The 14,204-nt window shown below is 35.3% G+C and overlaps 1 protein-coding gene across 1 annotated transcript in view; it reads right to left on the bottom strand.

Moving 5' to 3' along the window:
* Positions 1–14,204, bottom strand: part of SdhA (succinate dehydrogenase, subunit A (flavoprotein)) — a 311,617-nt gene that overhangs the window by 241,127 nt on the left and 56,286 nt on the right. The gene's annotated exons all lie outside the window — the stretch shown is intronic.

The following is a 14,204-nucleotide window of genomic DNA, read 5'->3' on the forward strand; positions in this document are numbered from 1 at the left end:
TTAGCTGATTTTTTTTTTTTTTTTTTTTTTTATCTATTAGGTTAAAAAATTAAGCTGGAGGGCAAATATGCTTACAAAAAAATAAAAAAAAAACTTTAACAGTACCAGATCTTATGTTTCTGTCTTATAAGACACTTTTTACTGTATCAATCGACCTACATCTTGGTCTTTCTCTGGGTCTTTTTTCTTGCCATCCTGGAAAAGAACACTCTGTTTTCTAATCTTTACTCTCTCATTCTGTTCAAGTGATTACACCATCTGAGATTAGCATTGCTAAACACATTCCTGAATGCAAGCAATGGAAAGTTCTTTTTTAATATCCTTATTTTTAATACAACATTGCCATTGATGCAATCTCTGTTCAACTCCACTAATCTTTCTCAGAACTTTCATATCCAAGGTCTCTAGTCTTTGTTCCAGTGTTTTATTTCTAACCCAGCTCTCAGAGATCCATAAGAGTTTATTCGAACATCTTGTATACAATTAATTTAATGTTTTGAGTAATTTCTTTGTTATTCCAAATAATTCATCAGTATGGCATTTCATAGGTATGACAGTGATGAGATGAGCAGGAAGCAAGAATTTTGAATGATATGTTAGCAGAAATGCGTGAAGAGAAAGAAGTGCAATTGGATAATGTGTGGAATGAGTTTGAAGAAAGAATCTAACTGTATAAGAGTGATGGGCTGCATTTGAATGGTTTCGGTGCGTGAGTCATTTGAAGAGACTGCTGCTGGAAGGGAGAATGATGAGTGCAGAGAATGAATCTGAACAAGTATGAAGTGATGTAAAAGAGTGGGAGAGTAAGGACGGAGAGATTGAAGTGGTGCTTATGAATGAAGAAGTCAGTAAAATTAGTGTAGAGAATGAAATAATGAGTGTGTAAGACAAACACGGAATCCAGTAGACTCAGGGAGAATGGGAACACAGCATGAGAAAGGTTGATGCTCCAAGAGGATGTGAAGGGGATGACCTGGGATGTAGGAAAAACAGTTGGATTTGAAGAAAGTTCTGGGATGAGTAAGGAGAAAAAGAAATGGCAAGGAAAGTATGGAGAAGTCATCTAATAAGTAGTATCAGTGAAACTTGTTATAGATCCAGGAACAAGCCGTTATATCTGTAAACAAATGCTGGAAGTATCAGAAATAAGAGAAATGAAATGGTTGCGATGACTGAGTTCATTCCCCAAAAAATTGTTGGAATAAGTGACAAATAGATGAAAATAACATCCTGACATGAACAGAAATGGAAGCATATGATGTATTTCATGAAAATAATATAAAAAGGGAGGTGGAGCACTATTGATGAAAGAAAAAGAGTAATGTCCAGTGGCATGAAATAGGTGAATAGAATAAACTTTGTTGGATGTTGCTATAGACCTGATAATGAGAAGGGTAGTGACCAAGAAATATATAAGCAAAACAGCCAAGCAAATGGGAAAAGGGGCGATCATTATGGCGATCATACAATTTTAATTACAACAATATAGATTGGGATGGCAACATAGCAACTTGAAGTAAAGAAAATGATTGAGTTTTTGAGGGAGAACTACATCAGGCAGTATGTAAAAGAGGTCACATGAAGATTGAGGGTCTTGGATTTGATCAGCTCAAGTTGGTGAGAGTGACATTAAGTGAATACTTGGGTGGTTGCCAACCATGTGAGAAAAGGGTATATATGGAACTACAAGGCTGGTGAATATAAAAAGGTCAGAAGACAGTTAAGAACTGTAACATGCAATGAGTTGGGTGGAAAGGAAATCAATGCTGCTTAGGTGATATTCAAGAACTATCTAGTAGAAACTATCTAGATGTATTCCAAAGGTCAGAAGATTAAATAAGATAGGTGTGAAATGGATGAATGATGAGATTAAGCATACAACAGAGAAAAAAGGCATTATGGAGGCAACACAAGAGGAGTAGTAATAATCAATTCCACAAGGAATACAAAGAACAGGCAAGAAGAGCGACTCGGTTGGTAAGGTTAGCAAAAGTTCAGTATGAACAGCATTAGCTAATCAATCAAAAAGAAAGAAAAAAAATCCTAGGGAGGATTTTTTTTTTTTTTGACATGCAGCCAGCAAAAAAATAATGATTATGGTAGGGTTGCAGTGAATGGAGAAAAATGTTATAAGGACAACTGCTGCAGAGGATACAGTTGAAATAATGAGCAGTTCATAAGGGTCATTCATCCTTGAATGAGACATCATGAAGAGTTTGAGCAGGAGATGAGGAGAAGAAGAGACCGACTGTGAGTGAGCAAAAGGTATATGGGGAATCGAGCAAACTTGATGTTAATATGACTGTCGGACTTGATAATATATATATCACAACATAGTTTGAAGGAATGTGCCATGGAGTTGCCATTTGATTTGACATATTTGTTTAATAATGGTCTTAACATTGGGTCAAGTTCCAAAGGAGTGGAAGGAAGGCAAGATTGTACTGCTTCATAAAGGAGGTGACAAAATTCAAGCATCAAATTATAGGCAAATCTGTGTGTTAGGTATTGTGGTTGAAGTGTTAGAAAGCTGGCAAGAATCCAGAATTGGATTCCCAACAATGGTATTAGCATTGATGGACAGCACAGATTTACTAAAGAGAGAGGTCATGATTTGGTAATCTAGTTACTTATTACAATAAGGAGACAACAGCATTGGATGTGAGAGATGGATACACAGTAGCATACTTAGACTTTGCAAAAGCATTTTATATATTACCACATAAGTTCATAGTCAAACTAGAGAGGATGGGATTGGATATTGACGAATGCATTACAATGCAGACTGGATGTCTGATAGGTATCAACAAGTTGTGTATGGGGGAGCAATATCCCAGAAGAGGAACATAACTACTGGTGTGCCTCAGGGTTCTGTTTTAGGGCCATTGCTGTTTAACCTATATGTTAATGATATTGGGGAAGATTTTAATGGGTATATACAGCTGTTTGCAGATGATGGAAACTTGGGACGAGTTATGAGCAGATGTTGTGTGGCCTTACAAGAAGACTTGAATCGACTGAGCGAATGGGTATGGGAGTGGGATTATCAGTTCAATTGTTGTGAAATGGAATGTTTTAAAATTTGGATAACAAATATGGGATGCAGAATTTACTCTTGGTGGGAATACATTGTCAGAGGTGGAGGATATAAGGGATCTTTAGGTGATGGTGGATAAAGACCTGAAGTTTAGAGGACATATTGCCAAAATTGTGACAATAACACAACGAATTGGTGTTGGAAGTTTTTTTCCATTTTGATAGACTATAATAAATTTAGTTTAATCCTTTATCCAAGTGTAAGCAAACTCTGTTTGCACCTGAAGTATCTTCAGGATTGAAGGCAACTCGTGGTAAAGGTGGACTTAGCTCTCATCACTTGTCTTAGTATCTCCCATAATGTAAAGCAAGCACATCTCCTCACAGACATGTATAATGCTATGTATTAAGGGAAGGGCCACTACCCACAATCTCCAAGGTTTGGTTCTAGTTTTCAAACTCTTTCATTTTTGCTTCAATGATTTTTGTGCATCTGAGTCTACAGTTCACCTCAGAAAGCTGCTCAACTTTGATTCATTTTAAAACTTTCTTACACACTCTTCCTTTCAATATGAAATTCAATTTTATCCTGCTCAAAACTAAATAGTGATCACTTCCTATTTCAAATCCTCTGTATACTCTTGTGCCCTAAAATAATGAGAAAACATTGTTATCAACAATAACAGTCAAGAAGGCTTATTTCTGGCTTCATCTGCACATATTTTTATGTTGGAACAGTGTTAGTAATAACTAGTCCATGTCCTGAACAGAAATCTATCAGGAACTTACCATTATTACGTACTTTGCTCATTTCTTCAAATTTTCCCAAAACATTCTATATGTCTGGTGATCATTTCTTACTCTGCTGTTTAGATCTCCAACAAGCAACAACTTTCGTTTTCATTGTATCATCTGCCTGATCTAATGCTATGAGAAATTCCTCCATTTCTTCCTTAGCAGAACCTTCTGTACGACCACATGCAAAATAAGTCCCATTGTCCAGTTCCCCATTCTGATATTTGCCCACATCACTCTACTTGACACTGCCATTAAAGAACATCATTCTCGTATTTAGTGTTAAATACTATATTTATCCTGTCTTTTTCGCTGACTGTTGCCTGAATAGAACATTTTGTATTTCTTGCTTAGAGAGATCTCACCTGTTTTTGTCTTCTTTATATCAGTCATGCCTATTACGTAGATCTGGTATTTACCCAATTCTTCTGCTGGTTCCATTTCTTTTATGTTGCCGCTTCTTTTGTTGATGGTACTAATTTTGAACCCCACTGATGTTGAGTTAGGATGTGTTCTGGAATTTGTATCAGTAGCTGACTGCGCTGTTCACCCTGGTTCCCTGATCAAAACAAGGGGACATTGTTTAACTAGGCTACACCCCAGCCAGCATGAAATTCTATCCTGTTGTACCATCATTTTACACTGTGATTTAAACCAATCAGAATACAATTTGGTTGGCTAAATCCCAAACTGCCAGCTCATCCTCATTCATTCAGAATCCAAGCAGATACCTAACAGGGAGCACCAAGAGAAAGTGAGGACTGGACATTAGGTCAGAAGCCAAGGTGATCCTCTTCATTAGTTATACAGCTTTAACTTTCAAGCATCCCAAATATCTATTGTCTAATTGTATCTTCTCTCTAATACATCTTTTTTTTTAATCTATTTTTTATGAACTTATTGAGAATTTAAAAAATGTAGGATGTAAAATTTAACTCACTGATAAATTAGGATGGGCTGGCAATTTGGGATTTACACAAGTAAATTGTATTCTTATTGGCTTAAACCATAATATAAAGTGATGGAACAACATGACAGAATTTCATGCTGGCTGGGATGTTGCCTGGTTAAACAAGCCCCTCCCCCCTTGTCTGGATGATTGCAGGAATTGAAACAGAATGAAAACAGGTTAATTTTGTCTCTAGGTGATACAATAAGTAATATTGAAGTATTATGCCCTAGGTTCTGGTTTATGCTCATAATTAAGTTTAATGGAATGAATATAACACCAAGAAATAATTAATGACAGGTTTAATCATTCCAATATTTCATCTGTCACAGACATCTGGTAAACAATATAAAAATCCTAATAACACAAAAAACAAGTGGAAGTTAAGACTAGAAGCACATCCATCAGTACTCTATGAGTGCTGATAGACAGCTTTGGCTGTTAGACAGAACTAAGTATTAATGTTTCTCAAATCATGGGAAGTTAAATACAACATGAGCACATACAATTTACTATTGAAATTGAAAATCAGACTTATATCAGTAATTATGTTCAAGCATGTTGCTCTCTAGCTTAATTTATTTTTTGTAACAAACAGATAATAATAACAGGACTCTAGCATTGATGTAGTAAGGTTTTTTCACCAGAGGTCAGGCAAGTAGTTTTAACAGTTGACCAAATCAATGTAACTTTAGTATATCATGTAAACTGTGGCATAGCTTGTTTCTTTGTATATACTCCAGACGATGACCTTAATGTAAAGGTCGAGTGATTATTTTGATTTATATTAAACTGAAGATTTACTTTAACATGGTAATTGGTTCCATAATTTTTATAATGAGAATTAATTTGAAATCATGGTCCTTTTCAATTCACTTCCCTTATACCTTGACAAGTGACTTAAAACTCATCATCAAATTCCTGCCATGTACCCTTAAAGGGTGTACAGGATATGATTTGATAGTACTATATGAAAAATTTACATCATTACTAACTTGCTATCTACAATTTTCCTCCAAATCAGTCTGTAACCTGTCAAGACTCCAACATTATCAGATCTTATATTTCTATCTTCTAAGGCACTTTTTACCATATCAATTCGCCTATATCTTGGTCTTCCTCTGGGTCGTTTTCCTGCCAACCTGGCAGAGAACACGTGTTTTGCTAATCTTTCCTCTCCCATTCTGTTTAAGTGACCACCTGAGATTAGCTCTACTAACACATTCCTGGATGCTGACAATGTCAAGTTCTTATCAAATATCCTCATTTTTAATATGATATTGTCATTGATGCCATCTGTTCATGCCCCCTAATCTTTCTCAGGACTCTCATATCTGTGGTCTCTAGTCTTTCGTCAAGTGTTTCACTTCTGACAGAGCTCTCAGATCCATAAGTAAAGGTTTGAACACTGTCTTGTATGCAGCTAATTAAGTGCTTGGATTAATTTCTCTCTTATTCCATATAAATTTATTCAACTGACTTCCTGCCATACCTGCTTTGTTAATTTGGTTGTCTATTTCCATATTTAATTTACCATCTTCACTAAAAATCATGCCTACGTAGATGAAATGTTTTACTTGTACTATAGGTTCTCCATAATGCTTCTACCGATTTTCATCATCTTTGTCTTGTTATTGCTGAACTTCATACCATATCTATTACAACAATTATTCAATTTAGTCAGGAAATCTTGTAGACTTGTAGTGGATTTATTTAGAAGTACAGTGGTATCTCGCTAATCCGAACTAATAAAAACCGTACTCATTCGTATTAGCGAATTTTTTTCCCAAGAGACAACAATAACTAGCGTTTAAGACAAAAATAATCAGATTCTAATGGTACATCAATTAAATTCTGTAAATAAATGAAGTAACTGATAGAAAAAAGCTACTGTACTGTAATGTAAAACTTAAAAAATAATACAGTACACAAGTTTATTTTAGTAAAAAATTTAGTTTGTATGCATTGTTGAGGATTCTTATTTAATAAAATTGCATAGGTCAGTACATCACTTAATTTGGTAAAAAGTATCACTTTCTTGTACACAACACAAAAAAAAAGGTTTCACAAAATAACACAAAAAGTTTTTTTTGTGTGCTATTTTAACACAAAAAAAAAAAAAAATGCTCAAATACTTCTTATCAGAGCTGCATTAGCAATAAAATTTTGTGGAATGGCGTATCATTCTGCTTAGCCCATTCTATAAACATATTAAAACTGTCAACTGCCTCTTCGTGTTTTACTTTTTTTTTTCTTCAAGTTCATCGTCATCATCATCTTCTAATTCATTCTGTAGCTTCATATTTATAATTTCAACATATGATTGATTTCGAATTCACTTTCGGTTCTACCTGTAATCCATTCGGTAATAACTGTTTGTGAAATTTCAACATCTGGAATTATATTTTTAACCAAATTATGCACGTTTTGAATTTCCTCTTTTTGTGTATCACCATACTAATACAGTACTGTAATAATAAAATAAATAATAATTATTAAATAAATATAACAGTACACAAAATAATAATACGTAATAAATAAAACTATTTTTTTTCTTTCAAACCGCTGTTCGGATTACTGGAGGGTTCAGACTAAAGAGGTTCGGATTAGCGAGATACCACTGTATAACATCGTCTGCATAAAGCAAAGAGCTGAGATTAATATCTCCAATTTTGATATCAAGTTTAATACCACTTTCCTTCATAATGTGATCTATACAGATCATGAATAACAGAGAGGATAATGTACATCCTTGTCTGACACCAGATTTAACATTAAACAATCTTCCTGTACTTCCTTCAATTCTAAATGCTGACTTACAACTCAAAAAAGACTAAGTATTGTTTCATATAATGTTTTCGATTGACACAATACAACTGCAGAGTTTTGAATAGCTTCTCTCTCTTGGATACCTTGTCATATGCTTTTTCCAGATCTACAAAACTTAAATACAGATCTTTGTTACATTTCCATTAATTCTCAACTATTTGTCATAAAGTGAAAATCTGATCTTGACAGCCTCTATTTGGCCGGAATCCAGCTTGTTATTCACCAAGCTTTTTTTTTACACAATCCTCGACCCATTTCTGAAGTATACTTGTGTAAATCTTATCAGGAACATTCAGTAGAGAAATTCCTCTGTAATTTGCACATTCAGTTTTATTTCCCTTTTTATATATGGGTACTATGAGAGCTCTACTCCAATCATCTGGAATTCGTCGCTCTGTCCAGGCCTTCTGAACTATGCAGTGCAGCTACTGTAAGACTTTTATATCTCCATACTTCAGCATTTCTGGTTGAATATTATCTACTCCAGTTGCCTTTCCACATTTCAGGTCTTTGGTGGCTTTTTCTACTTGAAGTATGGATATGCATTCCTGTCTGCATCCCTGTTGAGTGTTTTTTTTTTTTTTACCACTGTGCTATCACTGCTTGTTTCATTTAGCAATTTTTCAAAGTAATTACTCCATACTTAAAGAATATCTATATCTCCAGTTTTCATGACAACTTTATCATCTCTAATTCCCTTTTCAGCACTCTTTCCTCCATTTCTGAGCTTTAATAACCTCCAGAATATCTTGCCACCTTCTTGATATTTATTTTCCATGTTCTTACAAAAGTCATCCCATGACTTTTGTTTAGCTAGTTTTACACAGTGTTTAGCTTTCTTACATTTGTCTCTGTATTCTGTAAGAGCACAAGCTGACTTATTTGCCAGAAAATTTTGATATGCTTTCTTCTTTTCCTTCACTGCATCTTTAACTTCCTGTGTCCACCAGGGAGTTCTGATTTTTCTATCCTTGCACACAACCTGACCACATGCCTCTCTGGCTGAATCAATCAGTGTTTTCTTCATGGCTTGCCACTGAATCTCCAAGGCATGGTTCCTGTTCTCAAACTCTTTCATTTTTTTCTTCAATAATGTTTGTGTATTTTCTACAGTTCACATCTGAGAGCAGCCCAACTTTGATTTGCTTTAAAACTTTCTTACATGTTCTTCTTTTCAATATGAAATTCAGTTTACTCTGCTGAAGACTAAATGGTGATCACTTCCAATTTTAAATCCTCTGTACACTCTGGTGTCCTGCACTAGGGAGAAAACATCATTATCGACAATAACATAATCAATGAGACTTTTCTTATTCTTAGCCTCTTCTCTCCATGTGAATTTGTGCACATTTTTATGTTGGAACATGAAGTTAGTAATAACCAGTCCATTTCCTGAGCAGAAATCCAACAGGTATTTGCCATTATTATTAGCTTTGCTCTCTTCTCCAAATTTTCCTAAAATATTTTTGTATGCAAAACCAGAGTTTCGCAAATACAGCCGCTCAGGACTTGCAGACCATGCACTAGATACCCACCGCAGAATACGGTGGAAGGAAATCACTTTACTACAAAGTAGCAAATATAAATATGAAAGATTGTTCCTGGAATCAGCTTCAGCTCTAAAAAAATTCCCAAATCTCAACAAATTTGGGTGCATGAGATTGCTCCAAATTTAAGAAGCCTGCATCCATAGAACATCAGCTCAATAGCCAAGCAACCCAATTTAGCCTGCTAGAGGGCACCTTTAGGGCTCTAAGGCAATACCAGTTGCCTTCTTCAGCCTCATTTGCTCGTTGTTTGTGCTGCATACACGTCATAGTTTTATGTTCCCAGAAGATGGCAATGTAACATTGCTGAAATATAGGAAGGTCTTGATTAAAGTTTTTTAAACGTGTAACCAACGTACAAGAATTTCATGCAGATGATAATCACACTTATAAAACTGATTCAGTAAACTATTAATTTTTCTTTAATTGTATTTCTTGCTTTCCATTTATTAGTTTTTTTATTACTTCTTTTATATTTTTAACAACTTAATTTTTTTTTTTTGTTTCTCCTGTAGGTTTTTTTTTTTTATTAATTCATCTTTTTCTTTTTGATGATCTTGTCAGCATATTACGTTCTTTCAGTTCTTCCTACTTGTTTTTCTGTTTCTTCCCCGATTTCTCCCTGTAGAACAGTTTCAATTGTTTGCATTTCATCTTTTATCTGTTCAGTTGTTATACTAGGTTCATTATTGGTAATTTCAACTGATGTTGTTCCATCCATATTTGACTGGGAAAGTGATTCCTGCAGGCTGGAATTTTGGGGCTAATTTCTGACCAACTTGATTTTATCAAGTATAGTTTGCTTAAAAGCACCAACTTTACTAGACTGAATTGGAAGATTTATTATTATTACACAACACCTCCAGGGAGTCTAAAGACTCATCGAGTGAGAATACCTACTCTACAACTCTCCATCTCCACCAAATCGCCACTACCTTCATCATCTACACTAACACCATCTACCGGCGACCACCACTATTAGTATTTTCACAGACAAACACCCATGCCCACAGGGGATTCAAACCCACAGCCTTTTGGCTGGAGAGCGGATACGCTAACCACTCTGCCAACCAGGCCAGCAAAGATCCGAGAACTCTTCTTATTCTAATTGGCTCTACCAGTGCCCCCACTCTTTCAGGGAAAGTTCTGGAAGGACTGGTGTTAATGCAGTGTTCAGAACTTTTGCATTTCTGATTAGCAACATGACCTATCTCCATACAGATGAAACATTTAGCTTTAGGGCAGTTGCCACCCAAGTGATCATATGAACCACAATGTAGACACTGCTTCTGTACTTCGGGATAGTTCATCATAACTCAAGTTGTACCAATGTGGACAAAATTTGATATGAATGTCTTCATATCCATTGTGAAGGTGACCTCACTAAACAACAAGTTTGGATTGTCAACTGATATACCCTTTTGTATACTAATTTTACCTCATTTCAAGAATGTCTGGATAATAATTTCATTACTTTTCTGTATATATTCCATTGGAAATTTCTCAATTTTTACTGTTTTAACCTGGCTTTCCACCATTACAGGAATTACTGTGCTACCTTTAATATAAAACCCTATAATAGTTTATCCCTTATTTCCACATCTTCTGAATGATTTGCAGTTCTGATTTATTCTTAGAAAGTAATTTTGCATGGATGAAACCCACAAAACAGAGAGATCGGCCTGAAGAACACACGTAATATAGACATAAGACAGTAGGCGAATAAGGACCATCTCAACCTGGTTTCTGAACCTTCCATGGTATGACATGGATCTACATAAGTCTTAATCAGATAGATAGACATATATACTCAGATTTCCCTCTGCCATATGGCATGAAAGAATAAATCTTACTTATCCCAACTGTCTCTTAAAATCTTAGTCACCTGTCTCACTTGTTCACATCTGGAATTTCAATTCCTAGATTTCACACCCTTCGAGGAATTGGAACCATTATCTCAGGGGGACTAAAACCTCTGCGTTTGGATTGCAAGAGAATAAAAACCTTTCAGTTATAAGACTGAAAATTAAATAATCCCACAATATAGAAACAATTCTACACCACCAGTGAACGCTATATTTGAACTATTATAAAACGGTGGCCAAGATACAGACAAAAGTAATCTCCCATAATGCAGATATTAACTGCACTACCAGCAATCCTAATATCTACTTTAAAAAGCCAGTGCAAGTGGGGGGGAAGGGAGAGAGAAACCACCATTATCACCAACAGAATAAAATATCAAAGTGAAAAACAAAGGGAAAAAAATACCAAAGCACTTATTTTGCCAAAATTTGAGGTCTCATCAGTTGTAGCCAGTCTCAGAAGACATAACAAGAGTTGAAGTGATGCAGAAGTCATTTATGACTTATGCATTACTGACATAGTGGCACTTTCCATAATGCATAGCATTATACATGTCCATAAGGATATGGGCATTGCATTATGGGATACTAAGGCAAATGATGTGAAGTCATTTGCCTCTATATAGCCAAGTTGGGAAGTTACTTCACATGTAAACTTTCACTTGGATAAAGAATGAAACCAAGAATATAAATTTCTTGGCATCTTTAATTTATAGTATAACCAAGTGAAAAAAACTTTCAACATAGCACCAGTTTATAAGCGATGTACATTTGCAGAAAGAATCTTGCATTACTCTGTGGTGAAAACAACTCAAAACATAAACCTGGTACAACTGCAGAGGAGGAAATAAAGGATGAGTGCTATGAAAAACTGGAACTCTCATTCACCTCCAATAACCCATTCCACTCATTCACAAAAAAAAAACTACTCCTTATGCAAGGGTTTTCTCATTCTCTTCCATCCAGTCAATACTAGAAAATTTCTTTAGCATCTACACTATAAACACCTTTAATAACTGATGTTTCTATCTCTTCTTTTCCACTCAACTAAACTTTGTAACTCACAAAGTTTCATCCTTATAAAAAGCAATCCACAGACCAGTTACCATTAACTCTCCACTAAATTCTTTCTATCACTTCCACATCCCCAAGAATCCCAGGTGACCAAATCTATGTGCAGTAGTCCAAAATGTGATTGTATCAAAGGCTTAGAAACAAGGATAATCAGTATGTTTCTTAATGCCAATGTGATCCTTCAAGATATTTTGCCCACTTCTATAGTTATGTCTTCTGAACTTCAAAAAACTATACAAATCCAATCCAAATTCCTATAGGTATGGTGCTGTTTTATAACATTTCACAACAGCAAACTATCCACTGTAACAAAATTCCTTTCTCCTTGCACATTTGTAATTCGTAAATAAAAGTTTCTCAAGGTTTATATATTGTTGACAATGTACTAACCTTGTTCAAAATTATTGATAAAAGTAATTCTATGCAGAGATGTTTTTGATTAACGGTTCTAGCATTAAAAATTCTGAAGCATGGTCCATTTGGTCAATGACAACAATCTAAATAAAATGTATTAGCAACAGATGTAGTGAACACACAATGTATCAGGTCATCCCAAAAGTAATGTTTTTGATACTGTACTTGCTCAAATGTGCAACTTGCTTATCTAAACATGAATTTTTAAAGCTTTATAAGTACCACTAAGCAGAAGCTGCCTTATTCTAAGGAATTCCACCTAGAAAGAACATCATGCATAAGTTGCTGTTTAAATAACCCTTTATTATTATTATGGAGGTCACAGAAGGGCACATTAGGCACATCATGCTTTGAGTTCAAAAAAGGCAACAATTCTGCTAACACTAAAAAATGTGCAGAAGTGCCAGCAGGGACAAATTCTCCATGCTTGCTATGCAAGCTCATTAATTGAGAAAGAAGTAATATTTATTTGTCAATAAATGCATGCATTTATAAGCATTCCATATAGGCTTTTATTTTTGTAGACAGAAGTCTTAAGCTTGCGTGACAATAATTGAGCTTTGCGTTGTGTATCGAAGGCCAATACTTGCTCATCTAGTCAAAGCTACCTTGGCTTGCTGGTTATAGGAGCTTCCAAGTCCTCGCAGCAGCACTGCGATTTCGCGCATGCATAGCCATTTCACATCGTCTTTATGACAATGTTATTGACCAGTTCATAAAGAAGCACCATAGGGTAGAATTTGTATTCAAGTAGCTAAATTGAAAAAGATAGAATATCATTTGTAAAATAAATACTGTATTTGTATGATTAAATGTACATAAATTTCTAAATATATAGTTTTAAATGGTCAGTAATTCATTATTCCACTAATCAGACTTCAATCACACCTCTCACTCCCTGAATGATAACAAGAGCAAGCGTGAATTTCAAGACCAGCATTCACCCGAGTGCCAGCAATGGTTACAAAAATTTCGACATGGGCATTTTAGCTTGATAGATTCCTCTCGCTCTGGGTGCCCTGTCTCTCTCTCTCTCAATAATGACCTGCTGGAGGTCATTAGAAGGTGCTATTGCAAGAAATGCCAACGTAACTGTTGAAGATTTAGTGCAAAATTGTTGAAGATTTAGCAGAAGATCTTAATTCATCGTCATGGACCATCCATTGCCATTTGCAAGAACTTGGAATAGTGTCTAAGCTCGGAAAGTGGGTTCCTTACGAACTGGTGAAACTCCAATCTAGAAGAGCGCATCAACATCTGTACCACTCTTCATTCTCGAGAGGTTTAATCTCCATTTTTGAGTTGTGTAGTCACCAGTAATGAAAAGTGGATACTTTATATGGCTGGTATTATACACTTTGAACTTTTGCTACAAAACCAAACAATCACAGCTGAAGTAATAACTGTGAACAACTCAATCGATTGAATGAAAAACTGAAAGAAAAGAGGTGTTCTCTGGTCAATTAAAAGGGTTGTTGTTTTTCACCATAATAATGCATGCCCTCATAGTGCAAGAATCACTTGTACCAAGATTGAGGAACTCGGCTGGGAAAAGCTTCCAAATCCTCCGTATTCTCCTGACCTTTCACCTTCAGATTACCACTTATTTCGAAGTTTGCAACAATTCATTAATGAAAAATAATGATATATTAGAGGCACTGAAATTGAGCCTATGTGACTTCTTTGCTTGCAAAC

Source organism: Typopeltis vanoorti, chromosome 21 (genome assembly GCF_054136105.1).
Source record: "Typopeltis vanoorti isolate ZY-2024b chromosome 21, IOZ_Tvanoo_1.0, whole genome shotgun sequence".
Classification (NCBI taxonomy): Eukaryota; Metazoa; Arthropoda; class Arachnida; order Uropygi; family Thelyphonidae; genus Typopeltis; species Typopeltis vanoorti.